Source organism: Miscanthus floridulus, chromosome 2 (genome assembly GCF_019320115.1).
Source record: "Miscanthus floridulus cultivar M001 chromosome 2, ASM1932011v1, whole genome shotgun sequence".
NCBI lineage: Eukaryota > Viridiplantae > Streptophyta > Magnoliopsida > Poales > Poaceae > Miscanthus > Miscanthus floridulus.
The window spans coordinates 107,050,746-107,068,219 of NC_089581.1; positions in this window are offsets into that span (position 1 = coordinate 107,050,746).

Genomic DNA, 17,474 nt, shown 5'->3' on the forward strand with positions numbered 1-17,474 from the left:
TAACGCCCGCCGCCACCATCTTATCGAGATTAGCCGCCGACGTCCTCGACAGCACCCACTCCTCGTCACGGCTAGCTCCGGTGGCCACTTTCTTCGGCTTTACGGCTCCTTTTTTTAGCGCCATCTCCTATGGTTTGGTCCTAGGGTTGAAGGCGAATGCTCGCGATTGATGCGGAAGGTGAAGCACAGGGATTGCAAAGGCAGGAAGTAGGGTGGCTTGATGGAGGTAGGAGGCGATGTGAGTGGCAGCGCGGTTATAAAGCAGTTCCCCCACTCTGCCTTAACTCTGAGGGTTTTTGGGAAACCGTTCCCGTGATCAGCGCTACATCAATTCCTCCAAAATGGTTTGATGGGCCGCAACTTGGGCTATCGTGTCATAGTAGCCCACGCCGCTGATTTATCGCCGCTACTTTCTCCGAATTCTCCACATTTTAATGAGGCTTAGTAACTGATACTGTACGGCCATTACTCTGAATTTCTCGCCACAATTTGATTTATCCGATATCTACACTAGAAACTCAGGGACTGGCTACCTGCTTGGACGGTTCACTACTTTTTGAGCCTGGCACCACGTGACTACGTCACCTACTATCAGGCTCAGGGACTAAGTGGGCACACTTCACCTTGCGGTGAATGTGCTCATTTTTTGTCTCGAGGCTACCTGCTCGGATGGTTCACTACTTTCTGAGCCTGGCATCACGTGACTACGTCACCTACTATCAGGCTTGGAGACTAAGTGGGCACACTTCACCTTGCGGTGAATGTGTTTGTTTTTCTGAAAGCCTCCGAGCATCCAAAGGATAAACCAGGTATCTTTACCATTGTTTTTGGATTCTAAGTGGGCACACTTCACTTTACCATGTAGGAATTTTTAATTTTGGACTTGAGCTCCTTACACCCTTATGACAAGCCGTGTTTGGAACACACTGCTCGGTGATGTTGTACACTGCTCGACAGTTGCTCACAACTGATCGGCTGCTCCTTATGGTGGTCGGACCACGATTTGGACAGCTCGGTCTTGGTTCGCACCTACTCGAAATGTCTCAAGACAGTGTTGCGCAATGGGTACAAGGCGCTCGGGGACTAGCTGTGGGGGGTACGACCCTAGATACCCATGGTAGGTCACATGGGCTATGTCTCCAGGGGTGGTCCAGCCCGCAAGAAGGAGCCTTGCGGGGCATGATTCTGTTCGGTGACCCCCGCAAGGCACGAAGAGGATATCCTAAAGATGTTACGAGATCTGATGGGATATATATGATCCCATGTTTCTTGTAATCTATTATTAGTTTCTAATAATCTCTCAGATCTAACCGACTTGTAACCTTGCCCCCTGGACCATATAAGGCGGGTAGGGACCCCCTACGAATTCACGACAAATTATACGATAGCTAATGCAAATCAACAGACCACAGGAGTAAGGTATTACGTCGTACCGATGGCCTGAACCTGTATAACTCATGTGTCTCTGTTGCCTTCTTGTTCTCAATTACACGCTCCTCTACCAATCAATCTACCATCGTAGGGTGCCCCTCGGTGGACTGCCGACGATATTCCATCGACAATCGGTATCACTTTCTCTAGTCTACTCTATAGCTTGGCTCTAAGTTTTGGGAACTATTAGTGAGCTAACACATGTATGTGAATGTGCTTAGGTATAGAAGCTAGGGATAGAGTTGACATAACTGAATGGTGCACTAGAGGCTGTCGTGGATCTGGCCATCGTTGCTCGAGGCGCGTCGAGCCCCCGAGCATATGCTCGTGCCAGAGTCGTTGTGGTTTCTAGAGTGAGGCTAGTGATGACGCTTCTCTATCGCTTGGGGCAGTCATAGCTAGCGTGGGTCAACCTCTTGGGCGACCTTGGGTCGATCCTTGCTAGCTTGGTGTCCTTGGCAGGCTCATGAGCCCTTGGGGACATCTTCTTCGTGTTGGACTCATCAAAGTCCGTGGCCAGGAGGGTTTGTGCATTCTAATGCATGAGCCCTCATTGCACAACTACATCATAGTCATTGTGTCTCCACTTCTAGGTGTCATTACCGCTATTGATGAAGAGCTGGTGTGAGCTGGCACTATAGAAGTGGGCTCTGAGGGTGATGTAGTTCGGTCTACTTAGCACGACGCACCGTGTGCTCAGAGGACCTGCTTACTTGGATGCATGTGCCTCCATGTGAAAGATAATAGTTCATAATAACATGATGAATGACTAGTCTATCATGGGGGGGGGGGGGTTTACCCTGGTTCTGGGCTTCACCTTGTGAGGTGTGGTGCTAGGTAGCCACCCAATCACTAACGATGATGTCGCATGGTGGTGGGAGGTTTCATCGCTCATGTGCGTCCTAACTCGCTATGATTCACTGGTGGCAGAGATGTTGCTCATGGCATGGCTCTGTTGCTGGATCCAAGCCTCCCAAGTGGTGGTCCTAGATGGGGTAGAGGCCGATAATGGGCATTAACCCACCAGGTGCCATTCCATGGGTGAGCTTGCCATGAGCCATTGGCTTCTAGTTTCTTAGGCGAGTGACCTGGCCATGGCCGGTGATGAGAGAGGGTACTAGCCCCCCTATGTGGGTGAACTCTAGGATGCAGCCCCTAAGGGTAGTTCTAAGAGTGTGTCTACCATGGGCCATGGGGTCTAGGTCTCTAGGGTGGAGGACCTGGCTACGGCTGAAGATGGACATGGGCACTGGTCCTTCGACACCAATGAACTCGGGGTTCCCATGGCAGATGTGGCCATCATTGGCCATTCGATAGGCGAATCCACTAATGGTGCGAGGAGCCATTGCTTCCTTCTCAACAATTAAGAGTGCGCGACTGTCCCCTACCTGGCACGCCAACTGTCAGTGTTTTGTACACTGACTAGTAAATTTATATGAATGTTGCGCTACTCTAGGAAGACAATGGTAGCATCCAAAAGACATGAAGAGTTATACTGGTTTAGGCCAGAGCCCTACGACTAGTCCTACATATGATCAAGTGCGCGCTCCTCACTTGAATGCTCTGATGTTCTTACAATGCGGGGTGCAAGAATGGTGGAAGAGGTAGGAGAGCTAGAGCTAGAGGATGGACTACCCAAATGAAAGCTTTGAGAGTCCAAAGAGTGTGAAGATGTTCTAGAAAGGGTGCCCTAGATGCCCTTATATAGAGTCCGGGGCTAGGTCACGTACAAAGAAGATGGCTCTCCTAATCGAGGGGTCATGAGCCTAAGGGAGGGGGCCTAGCTAACTTGGCTTGCAAGTAATGCCATCTTGGGGTGCACATCCTAGCATAGCTATTGTCATGGTCTTGTGCCCACGTCGTGGCATGGTGTGGCGTGGTGCTACAGTGCTAGTTGAGGCAACAATGTAGGCATGGTGGGGTTTCACCACCCTTCCTATGTGACATGGTCTTGCCATGGCCTTCGCCATTGCCTCTAGATCTCCTGAGGGCGTCATACAAGAGTTGGTAGCCGCCCTGGGCCATTGGTCATTTTGTTGCTCGCTATGCTGGTGGCCACGATCCTGCGCTCTAGGGTTTTGGCCTTCGCTGGCTTAGTTGGCCTCAAAAGTCAAGGCCACCGTCATGGTCCCCCATCCCATAGTGGGTGGGGTCATACATCTGTCTTATCGAGCTGTATTTGGATGGTGGGCCACCGTACCGGCTGTCATAGCCTGTCGGTGTTGTCTGGTCTTCGCTGTGTGGCACAAGGATGGCATCTGACTAGACCGAGATGACTGTTTTCCCCTTAGTCCTTGCAGGTCAGTGCGGCATGCCTGCTCTTGTTAGAGTAGGCGAGCTTGGTGGGACTCGATCTCTCTCCGTTCCTCCTAGGGGTTAGGATGGTGAGAGGTCATGAGTTGTTGCGTAGTGTGTGGCCAATGTAGAGGGAAGGGGTCGTGCTAGAAGGATATTCACCCGGAATAAATTTGTGCACACCACTAAATTCACCTCTGATGTTCAAAAGCTTCTTTCAATGCAATAGATATACTATACATTTTTTTCTGAATGATGAAATCCAAGCAGCATTTCCATAAGCTTTCCTTGATCATTCACAATCGAGTACTTGATAATTTGTCCAATGTCAATACTTGGTACTACAAAATATAAAAAATTGTACTAGCATAAATAAAATGCAATTATGCAAAGCAATCTTACTAACCTTTGATCATAAAATCACTACCATCTGCTCCTTCATGGAGATATCTCTAGACTCATCAATAAACATAGAGAAGTTCCTATCTCCAATCTCATCCAAAATCAAGGTTGTGACTCAATGTGAGGTCCTTTTGAATATTATGAGATACTATTTACACCATGGAAAACCTTTGAGATAATATTTTTGTAAGTGCAATCAAGCCCTAATTGTGGGTTTTGGTGATAATGACTACGAAATTAGAGGACTAATGAGATTTATCCAGATGATAAGCAGGAGATTCATAAAAGAGGATGTTATACATAACGGAGGAGCCCCCAATTACAAAAGATGACAACTTTGAGTTCGAAGGAGGTTAATTTCATATTATATTTCGAATTTAAGGATAGGAAAGGTCATACTATAAAGGGTGACACAATACCAATGCTAACATGTGAAACCAAGTGCTCAATCTTACACTAAAGCATCCTCATAGTTCAGCCAAGATAGCCAGCTCAACACTCCTTCGCCCTTTGCTGTCTTGCTTGGTGCGGCAGTGCCGCACCTAAAGCGTGGCTATGCCATAGAGCGACACTGCCGTAGATAGGCCACAACACTACTGTGACTTATCTGACTATTGGGAACTAAGGAGGTATTTATACCTCTTCCTCTCCCTCACAATGGTCTTCTTCTTACCTAGTCTTTTAGATCGACAAAAAGCTGCTCAGTGCTCACTCTCTCTCCTCCATTAGTGCATTCAAGCTCTCAAGCTTTCCTCTTGATTTCCACATCATTCCTTGAGAGAAAAAGGCTCCAAACTCGATTAGAGAGTAGATCCACTGATTCCCCAACTCTAAAGAGTACTTGGTTCATGTTTTGGCCAGTGGTTGTGTTTGTTACTCTTGAAGCTTGGCTCCTAGTCGGCCAGAGCATCGCCTGTGGAGCTTGCCAACTTATGTGGCAGCCCTAGGAGGTTTGTAACCATCTCTTGAAGCTACTAAACTCATCCCTCATCTCAAGAGTTGAGTCTCTTAACTTGAGAACGAGGAAGGGTTGGAAAGCCCTAAGCCTTAGTGGCTAACCTCAACAATGTGGACTTAGGCAAGCCTTAGTGGTGAGCTGAACCATGGGATAAATTATTGTGTCACCATGTGCTTGATTTATTTCACTTACATTTCATATTGTTGTTGAGGTGATTTCTAGGGTTTGTGGCTGATCTACTTGTATGTGCTTCTCCTACAATCATTAGCTATCGATCTGTGGTCTATACACCTATAGGAATCTCAGTAATTTCTCCTATCTAGCTTTCGATTCATAGATTTTGAATTGCGGTTCAAAGTTGTCTGTAGGTGCGGTAGTGTAGCTGTTTTGGCCTGGTAGTGGTGTAGTGCGACAGTGCTGCGAATTTAGAGTAGCAGTGCCGTAGGTCGAAAGTGACATTTGTTCAAGTTTTGTTTTAACAGGCCTATTCACCCCCATCTAGGCTAACCAGAGATCCTACAAGTGGTATCAAAGTAGGTTACCTCATGTACACTTCACCACGTGAGGTATGGAGCTGAGAGGAGAATTCGGTGTTGTGAAGCCCATGCATGTCAATCCGAAAGATGTAGGACTGCATGACATCGATAGCAGCCAACTCAGTGCCTCTACAGCAAGTAATTCCACTCTCCCATCGCTTGAGATGACCGAAGCTGAAAAGGCACAAAATGAAGAAGAAAGGAAGAAAAGAAAGGCTACAAGAAAAGCAAAAAGAGATGCAAGAGAAAAGAAGAAGAATGAGCAGCAAAAGCTAAGCAAAGAAAAGAAGAGCGAAGGCTCAAGAGAGAAGCAAGAAAGAAAAGAAGAGAAGCTGGGAAGAAGAAGGAAGAGGAAGCAAAGGCAAACAATACATCATCTAGTGAGATATCAAGTAGCACCAAAGATGGAGATGATGATGAATCCTACCAAGTGACCAAGGGAGGCAAGAAGGAGAAGAAAGGAAATGGCAAAGTCAACTCCAACAACAAATATGTTGTTGTATCCTTTAACTATTCTTCTATGTCTATGCCTAACCATGATCGAAGGTCTTTCATCAATATGCTCACGGGCAAGTTGCCTCATTTCAGTGGGACCAACTTTACCAAGTTGAAGCACATGATGAGATCCTATCTTATAGGTCTTCACCCTGGCATTTGGGAGGTTGTTTGCAATGGATTTGATCCACTAGTTGATCCTAAGAATCCAACACTAACTGAATTAGGCTTTATTCATCTCAATGGTCAAGCCACAAGTGTGCTGCTTAGTTCTTTGGATGGTGATGAGTACAATAGAGTGATGGGTGTTGATGTTGCCAAGCAAATATGGGACACTTTGCACCTTGCATATGAAGGGGTTGACAAAGTGAGGAAAGTAAGAATTGAGTTGTTGATGGCCAAGCTCAACTGGTTTGTGATATTGGATGGAGAAGGGCCACAAGAGATGTTTGATAGGTTGATGGTGATTGTCGGCAAGATTAGAGGCTATGGTGGTGATGAGCTAGATGATCACAAGGTAGTCAAAATCATGTTTGAAGCTTATTCGCCAAGAAATAAGACCATGGTGACTCTAATTAGAGACAAGAAGAAGTTTGAGTACTTCACACCAAATGATATACTTGGAAGGATCTTGACCTTTGACATGCAAAGAGAAGAAGCAAATGAAAGAAAGAAGCATAGTGAGTTGCAAGCAAAGTTAGATGGCATGAAGATCAAGGATGTAGCTCTCAAGGCCAACAAATCAAGCAAGCAAGGCTCTACTAGCAAGTCCAAGATCAACAAGCAAACCAAAAGCAATCAAGCAAATCCAAGAGCAAGTAGAGACAACATTGTCATAAAGTGAAGATGAAAATGATGATGGACAATAAGAGAAGGTTGATGATGTTGCTCTCTTTTTGAAGAAATATCAAAAGGGACTAAAGAGGCAAGGTTACAAGGTGGTGAAGAGGAAGTTTCCAAACAAGAAGAAGAGGACATTCTACAATTGTGGTAGCACCAAACACTTTATTGCCAAATGTCCATATGAGATCAAAGACAACAAATACAAGAGGTAGAAGAAAGAGGACAGGACTGAGCATAGAAAGAGAAAGAAGAACATGGGAGATGCTCACATTGGGCACGAGTGGAACTCAACTAGAGAAAGCAAAAGTGAAGAGGATGAGAAGATTGCAACTGTGGATATCCATAAGACATCCTCTACACCAAGGCTCTTCAATAACATGTTTGATGATGACTACAACTCCCCTCACATTTGTCTCATGGCAAAGGGTGAGAAGGTAAAATCAAAATCCAAACCTTCTCCACCTCCTAGTGATATCTCTAGTAATAATATTAGTGATAGCTCTAGTGATGATGGATCTAGTGATGAATAAATTAACTACATAACTAAAAATTTGGATGAAAAGACCAAATTATTCATCACTAAGTTAATGGAGGATTTAGGGAGTGTTCAAGCCGAGCTAGAATCTAGAGAAGATACTCTTATCAAATAAGATGATCTCTACAATGCTAACAAGGAAGCTCTTGCATTAGAGAGAAGTAAGATGGAATCCTTGCGCAAGGCCTTGACCAAAGGCAAGAGGACATTGCTCTCACAAAGAAAGCACATATTGCTCACAAGAAAAAGTACTGTGACTTAGATAAAAAGCACAAAGATCTTGAGCTACAATATAGCATTTTTTGGGATAGCAACTCACATCCCTCTAAGGCAAAGGAAACCTCTACTCCCTCCACTAGCCAAGGTTGTGGAAAATGCTATAATCTTGATTTGAATGTTTATTCTCATAACCTTGCAAATATGGAGGCTATGAGAAATGAGATTGCAAGGCAAAATGAGATTATAGGCAAAGGGGGCAAGGCCCAAGCTAGTGGTAAGAAGGTGGATGAACCAAAAAGGCCACAATACAAGAATGGGAGGCATCTCTCAATCAAGCATGGGCTCAAGCACACAAAAGGAACCAAGACAAATGGAAGAAGGATAGTGAATGGCTATGAGTGTCTATAGTTTGAGACGAAGAGTAGAATTGGTGCAGAACAACCTACATAGTCTGTGGCATTACAACGCTCCAGAGCGGTAGTGCCGCGCCCCGCAAAAATGGGAAGGCTACCAATTATGTTCCTAATTAGACTAAAACCATGAAGAATGTGTTCCAGCAAAAGCAGGTTTTTAGATGCCAAAGGAATCAATATGGGGCACAATGAACAAGTATGCTTATCAACCAAAGATCCATGCACCTCGACAAAGCTTGACATCGTGCTTTGTATTGAAGAATAACAATAGTGGAGAATTGATTGCCAAATATGTTGGCAAGGAAACTAATGTTTATCTAAACACTTCTATTTGGGTTCCTAAGATACTTGTGACTAACATGCGAGGCCCCAAGTCTAGTTGGTGACCTAAATCAAGGAACTAAACTTGTTTTTGCAGGCATACTCCTCTGGTGGATCAAGTTGAGTGCTTAATAGTGGATGTACAAATCATATGACCGGAGAAAGGAGAATGTTTTCATAATATTCCCCTATGACACACTCAAATAAAAATATTGTCTTTAGAGACAATTCAATGGGGATGTGATTGGTCTTGGTAAAGTTTCTATAACCCTTGAGCATTCAATTACCAATGTATTACATGTTGATTCATTGAGTTACAATTTATTGTCCATTTATCAATTGTGTGAGATGGGCTACAATTGTCACTTTATGAATAAGGGTATGGAAGTCTTTAGAACGGAGGATTCCTCTATTGTCTTTATGGGTCAATTAAAGAATAAGCTCTACTTAGTTGATTTCAACAAAAGTAAAGCTAAGCTTGAGACTTGTTTAGTGGCAAAATCTAGCATGGATTGGCTTTGGCATCGCTGACTAGCCCATGTTGGGACGAGGAACTTGGCCAAACTTCTCAAAGACAAACACATCCTGAGACTAACAAATATTCATTTTGAGAAAAATAGGATTTATGGCGCTTGTCAAGCTAGAAAGCAAGTAGGTGTACCTCACCCACCAAAGAACATCATCACCACCAAGCAACCATTGGAACTAATTCACATGGATCTAGCTCTTTGGACCAGTCACCTACCTAAGCATCAGGGGTAGCAAATATGGTCTTGTTATTGTTGATGATTATTCCTGTTTCACTTGTGTATTCTTTTTGTATGATAAGTGCCAAGTTCAAGAGAAAGTGAAGATATTCATTAGAAGGGCACAAAAGGAGTTCGGTCTCCCAATCAAGAGAGTAAGAAGTGACAATGGAACTGAATTCAAGAACACCCTAATTGAGAAGTTTTTTGATGAAGAGGGCATCAAGCATGAGTTTTTAACTCCATACAAACCTTAATAAAATGATGTTGTAGAGAGGAAGAATCATACATTCATTGACATGGCAAGGACAATGTTAGATAAGTACAAGATGCTAGACCTCTTTTGGTGCGATGCCATCAACATCGCTTCCCATGCCATCAACCGTCTCTATCTACACAGGAAGTTGAAGAAAACTTCATATAAACTTCTAACCAGCAACAAACCAAAGGTATAATACTTGAGAGTGCTTGGGTGCAAGTGTTTCATACTTAACAAGAAACCCAAAACCTCTAAGTTTGCACCTAAAGTTGATGAAGGTTTTCTTCTTGGTTATGGATCAAATGAGCATGCCTACCGTGTTTGCAACAAAACCTCCAGGAGAGTTGAAATTGCGGTAGATGTGACATTTGATGAATCTAATGGCTCTCAAGCAGAGCAAGTTGATTCAAGTGTTGTAGGAAAGGAGGATCCACCATATGATGCAATCAAGCAATTGGCTATTGGTGATATGAGACCACAAGAAGATCAAGCTACAGATGTGGAGGTTCCTCAAGTTGCTGTGACACCAATTTCCACTGATGTACCAGATACAGTACAATAGCAGAACCCTACTGCAACTTTACCACATGGTAGTGCCGCGCCTACCCAGTCAGCAGCCGCTGATTCAACTCCAATTTATGGACAAAAGCTACAACCAATCTTCGAGCAAGAAGAAGAAGAAGATCCATAAGATGAGCAAGAAGCCATTGATCACTCAAGACTAAGGCTAACAATACAACGGGATCACCCCATTGACAACATTCTTGGGAGTCTTCGAAAGGGGTATTGACTCGTTCACATTTAGCAAATTTTTGTCAATATTACTCGTTTGTTTCCTCTTTGGAGCTTCTCAAGGTAGAAAAGGCACTTGAAGATGAGGATTGGGTGATGGCCATGCAAGAAGAGCTGAATAACTTCAAGAGGAATCAAGTTTGGACATTGGTGGAGAGACCCAAGACGAACGTGTTTGGCACCAAGTGGGTCTTCCGCAACAAGCAAGATGAAAATGGCATTGTGACAAGGAACAAGGCAAGATTGGTTGCTCAAGTATTCACTCAAGTAGAGGGCTTGGACTTTTAAGAAACATATGCACCGATGGCATGGCTTGAAGCAATCTGAATGCTTCTAGCCTATGCCACTCATCACAACTTCAAACTATATCAAATGGATGTGAAGAGTGCATTCCTCAACGGCCCCATTCAAGAACTTGTCTATGTTGAGCAATCACCGGGCTTTGAAGATCCCAAGTTTTCCAACAATGTCTACAAACTCCAAAAGACACTCTATGGGCTTAAGTAAGCACCAAGAGCATGGTATGAATGCCTTAAGGAATTCTTGCTTAAATAAGGTTTTGAAATAGGCAAAGCTGATCCTACCCTTTTCACTTGTAAAGTTGGTAAAGATATCTTTGTGCACCAAATATATATCGATGACATAATATTTAGTAGTACTAATCATACTTTTTGTGAGGAATTTAGTAGGATTATGACCAAGAGATTTGATATGTCCATGATGGGTGAATTTAAGTTCTTCCTTGGATTTCAAATCAAACAGTGAAGGATGGAACTTTTATTAGACACACAAAATACACCCATGATATGCTCAAGAAGTTTGACATGGTGAATGGCAAGCCTATAAAACACCCATGTCAACCAATGGACATCTTGATCTCAATGATGAAGGAAAAGCCTTAGACACCAAGGTATATCGCTCCATGATTGGCTCCCTACTTTATTTGTGTGCATCTAGGCCCGATATTATGCTTAGTGTGTGCATGTGTAATGACCCGAGTTTGTTACAACACTAGACAACCCTTTTAATCATCGAAAGGAGTCAACCATCAACCTTCCACGAAGACTCACAACATGCAATGCGATGCCTAACATCAATGGACCATAGAAGCACCTTGTGAGAATCTCTAGATAACCATGGTTAGGCTCATATCTAAATCGGAAGAGAACATCTACATGAATTAGGATCCATCATTTTGACATCATCAACAACAACCCAATCACAACGAACTACTTAAGATGCAATGCATTGGTCACCAATAACCAACCACCTAATGACTTAGTCAATTCAGCAAAGACAGAGACTACCAGACAGGCCGCCAGTTTATCGAACCATTCGATAGAGCACAAAGCAGCAGCAGAAAGTGGGAAATGAGATGTTTGCCACTTAAGTGGGTGGGACCCACATGTCAGCATGAAATAGGAAAGACATCTCTCAGCTGAAGCCTCACTCTCACTATCCTCCCATTTGCATCACTCTCTCTCTCTACTCACTCAAAAACAAGTAAGAACCCTATAAACTAGAGAGGGCAAAGATTGGAGAAAGAACTGAAGAAGATCAAGGTGAGGAAGGAGGGGAGCATCAGCAGCAGCCCATGCACACCCTCAACCCCTTGATGGTGACCTCAAGAACTATCTTCATTTCTTGGATTCTCCACCCAATGGTCTAATTCATGGATTTGTGTGCAAGATTGGAGATCTCCTACTGGTAGTAGCTCCAACATATGTAAGTAAGTTCAAGAAGTTCCTACCTAGCTCATTCATCTAACAAGTTCATGGATAGTCCCTTGATCCATCTATTGGGTATATTGCAAGAGGAAGTTCATATGAAGCCAAGCTAAGCTTGGATGGAGAATGTATGAGCAAAGGAAGCTTGGATCTTCAACCTTTTGCTATGGAAGCTCACTGATCCTAGAGCTAAGGTTTTAGCTTAACCTCATGGTTCATTCCCAAGTTCTTGAACCCTTAAGTCAGATCATAAAGCCCTAACCACATTTAGCAAAACAAGCTCTAACCCTAGCTATCTGGAGCCTAGTGAGCAACCTAAACTATCCTAGAGATACCTTGGACATTCATAGATCATAGCTGAGCACATCTAGGTCTAAACCCCAAGATCATCCAAGAGCATAGGCTCTGTCACCTGACTAACGAAGTGCTCATCAAAAGTACAGAGTATACACTAATCCTGAGTCTAGCCACCAACATCCTAAATTTCCTTCTGAGCGACACAACGGAGTGTCCGCCACCCATGGCGGAGTGTCCGCCGAATTATAGAGGTGCACAACCAAGGAACCCGAGGGCACCAAGCCAAAACCAGAGAGTCCATCACTCAGGATGGAGCATCCGGTGAATTATACAGAGCAGTAACCCAGCAACATGAGACAACCTAGTTTCTAACAGAGTGCCCATCAATCGGTTGGACCATCTAGTATTAGCTGCTAACCCTAGAAATGACCATGTCCTAAACCTATTGGAGTATCCATGGGAACCATGGAGTACCTGACAACCTAAGAAGAATCAACCTAGAGACTACCCACCTCGGCACCCAGCACAGCTGAGTGTCCATCAGCTAGGATGGAGTGTCCAACAACACACAAAGAGTGTGAGATTACTCAACCAGCTTACCCAAAGAGCCAACAACACTAGGTTAAGCATAGTTTCAAAGGGCAATAGTAGAGCCATAGGTGGAAGCCTCTATCCCAAGCTCTAGCTAAGACATGTTCCTAAGCTTTCCTTGATAGTCCTTAGTCTCGATCCTTGTTTTCTTTTAGGAGCCGAGTAGCATGAGGAACGTGTGAGAGTTGTCATCTACAACTTCGACTTCGTTCAAGCGGCAAAACTAGGCAAGCACCCCACTAGTATGAACCCTACTTTGGATACTTATCAAGTCACATTATGAGTTATGCATTGCATGTGGAGTTGGATAATAAACTCTTTCACATAACACTTAGAGTTACTCTTTAATCTGTTAGTAGCCTTTCACCCAAACAATGGGAATTTGAACGCTTAATGCTTATTGCTTAGTTGCTTGGGCAATGGTAGAAGTCAAGCATATGAAGGGGACTCATACTCGCGCATGTAGGATGCTACACCTGGATAATTAACTACTAAAACAAATGAGGGTACAACTTGACCTATCTAACCAACCTAGTTAAGGAATGATATTCCTAATATGATGATCTTGATGACAACTTGGATATCTTGCTCATGTGAGGGGTAGGTCATCATGAGTGTTGGATCTATGGGAGGTATAACCCTAGGTACCCATGACAATGGACATGGGCCACACCACTAGGGGAGGTCCAGCCCATAAGATCAAGGCCTATGGTGTTTGTCTCTGGTCGGCGTGCACCGCAAGGCAATCAGAAGACATCTTGGCAATAAAGGAAGATCTTTTCAGATATAATAGATATCATATTCCTTGTAAATACTTACCATATAGCCAAATAGATCTAGGCCTAAACTCACTTGTAACCCTACCCCCTAGACTATATAAGGTGGGTAGGGACCCCATTGAATTCATCTCATATTCAATACAATCCACCAAAGACACAGGATGTAGGGTATTACGTCGATCAGATGGCCTGAACCTATCTAAATCGCTTGTCTTTGCGCTTGTGTTACCATCCAGCTTCTATTACGTGCACCTCCACCAATCATCTACTACCATGGGTATACCCTCGGTAGACTGCCGGTAAGATTTTGTCGATAATGGTGCACCAGGTAGGGGGTGTGCATGCTGATTCCATGGCGAGCCAGATGGTCTGCTTCCTGTTGATGCAAAAGTGATCTGCAAACACAAAGGGCTAATACCCGAATCGATATCCAAAGCGTGCCAGTCGATTTGACCTGTTAATCGACAAGGATGAAGAAACGAACACTTTGGTCCTGACAACAGCGATACGCCCGGAAGCCACGGCCAAGAGGTGCTCACGCGGAACTCGAGAATCGCCGAAGATCGCACTGAAGCGATGCAGCTCGCCGAATCAATGAGAACTCGTAAAAAGAAAAATATGCAAATTGACGAAGTCGCCGAAAAGTAGATGCAAATAGGAGTAAAAGTTGGTTTTGATATTGATTGATGTTTTATTACATTGCCCTTTACTCCATATTTATACCCTGATCTAAAGAGACACAACCAAACACAACTAGGACACTAATCCCGTATCTAAGGAAACACGTGACTCTTACACGAATCATAACCTAACAAATACAGAAAAGGAAACCAACTCCTATCTATTTCCCTGTCCGCCTTAATTACGATGGAAATCTCACTGTCCTCCTTCCCATCGGCATACTCCCTATTTCATCGGCAGTAGGCTTCAAGTCTTCCTTCATCGGCATACTCCCTGCTTCATCGGCAGTAGTCTTCAAGTCTTCCTTCATCGGCATACTCCCTGTTTCATCGGCAGTAGTCTTTAAGTCTTCCTTCATCGGCATCGACAACAACTCCTCCAACCTCATCGGCAACGCCCGAGTCCAAATCAACCTTTCCATCGATCATCACCAACTATCGGCAACCATTTTTACAAACTGGCTTTCATTGGCTATCAAAGTATTCAATAACTTTCCCCTTGCCGATTGGTCCACTCCGATTATTCTGACATGTGCAAAAAACGGTGTCAACACATGCCCCCCAATTTCGGAGTATAAAACCATTAATGCTCCGAAATTTACTCCAGATAACGCTTGCCTTTGCCCAATTACCGTAACTCATTCTCCAAGCCAAAACTTGATTTGTTATCAAATCCAATCAAATCTAATCTTGATTCACGCACTTCAGTAAATATCGCACAATCGCCAACCACTCTTGCCTTGATTGAGATACCAAAATAACAACCCATCGGCAAGATCCTAACATGATAATGCTGCCATTTTAAGAATTAAAATATCATGTATCAATATCCCTTCCAAGCCATGATTACTTGTTATTAACTTATCTGTACAATCCCCTGATTATCGCGCGAATAGTTACCATATCCCCCTGCACCGCCTTGACCTATATGCGCGCGTCATAGAGATAAGTCCAAAATACCCTTATCCTGGCCGGCTTATAAATAGATTTCTCCAGAACCCTCATTTTCTATCTTCAGCCTCCAATCCTTGGCATTCTCTCTCTCCGGCGGCGACTCCGACGAACAACCGCGCGACCTCAACCAACAAGAACCCTTCTCCGGCGCTAACTTCAAGTCCCCGGCTCGTATCTCCACCTTCCTCAAGACAATGGCCATCAACTTCGACGTCCCCGCGGTTTGCTCCACTTCCATTACCTTTTACTTTGATCTTTTTGCAAATTTATTCAGTTGGTGATTTTTCCTTTCTTCTGTCTTCTGGATTCCATAACCTTAGGAACTGCGCAACAAATTAGTTATCCCAACCGATCAGCCACACGTCCAATGCCTTGGACCAATGGGCAACCCAGATCCAACCGATCTGATCAACGCAGAGGTTAACAGAATCCCCTTTAGAGCCCAAAATTTCTCTCTGAACTTGTGGAAAGACACATTCCGATCTTGGCCCAAAACCACCAAAGGGTGGAAAGATTGGTATTTGAGGGTCAATAGATCGATGCAAGTATACTGGGCAGAGCGAAAGTTAGACCAATGTATCAGGCTCTCTATTGCCGATATGCAGAAAAATGAATCAATGATAATTGCAGCTGCTTATTTCTGGTCAGATACGACCAACACTTTTATGTTTGGACATGGCCCAGCTACCCCTACCCTTGCCGATGTCCACATGCTTACTGGCTTGGACATCTCAACTGCCGATGAAGGCTCCATCTATGGTAGAAAGCCTGAATATAGAGTGAATACCCGTAACATCGGCGGTTGGACAGGATATATTCAAGAATACCAGAAAACCGGGACACCTAGCCAGAGGGAACATGCCACATTCCTGAATATGTGGTTAGAAAAATTTATCTTCTGTGGTCGATCAGTAGGACCAACCAACGCCTTCCTCCCTGCAGCTGAACTTCTGGCTAATGGCGTAAGGTTTCCTCTTGGCCGATACCTTCTGAGCTCTACTTATCATCTTCTTCACCAAGTGTCTCAGAAACTCCTGCTTGGCGAATCCATCGGCAACCTGGGAGGCCCGTGGTGGTTTATCAACATGTGGCTGAATGCCCATATGCACAAACGTTTGCAATGGGACTTTTTTGCTCAACAATTCCCACGAGAAATTGCTGAAGATTATGTGCTCGGGGATGATGAATCGGCAACACGCTCACCCCTCAATTTTGGTGAAGCCATAATTGTCCTTCCTGGAACAGAAGCCAACGAAGACCAAATCGGCAGATTCTTTCAAAGCTTCTATAATGGCCTTTCTCGTGATCATAGGGCCTGGGTGCCTTATATCGACGAAGAAAACAGATTCCCCCTTCTTTTCAACTTTGCCGATGACACTCTGAATCAAGATAATGAGCTCATGATGGCTATCATCACTCCCAGGGCAATTCCAGTAAACACATTCGGCAGCGGGAAAAACACCAACATCACATATGAATTTTACAACCCATCGGCAGTATCCCGCCAATTGGCTTTTGGGCAACTGCCAATCAAACTCTGCTTTGCCGATGTGATCAAACCCAGGGAAACAATCACCTGCGGAACAGACTGGAACAAGGTAGTACAACTTTCTCCTGATGCCGATACCACAGATGTTGATTTATCCACCTGGACACCAATATCTTTCATCACCGAGTCATACAAGCAATGGTGGCGAGAGTGGAAAGAGCAACTGTTCGCGACTTCTGTTCACACATATCGGCACATGATCGATTCTGAATATGCCATCCCTGACGACGCGGTAAGTTTCCTTGAACTCCCTTCTGCTTTTCTTTTCATTTATCAGTAACTGATTCCCTTGTAACAGGTTAACCACCCAGCACCATCGGTGAGCAAAAGTGGGAAACCCTTCAACCTCCGGCCTATTTCCCCAACATCGCCGATCGGTTACAACGCTCCCACCTTAGCCGCTTTGACCCACCAGAAGATTCGTACCAAGACCATCACTTTTAAGTCCAAATTGGCTACATCCAGGGCTACTCCATCGGCTGCTGCTACAACCTTGGTCAAAGCCTTTAAGGTAACAACCTTGCTTATTTTCACTTATGCCGATCACAAACTATATTAACCTTAATCATCAGGGGGTAAGAGCTGCTACTGGATCATCATCGGCAATTCCGCCGATATCAAGCACCACTCCTTCAGAGGTAGCTTCTTGACT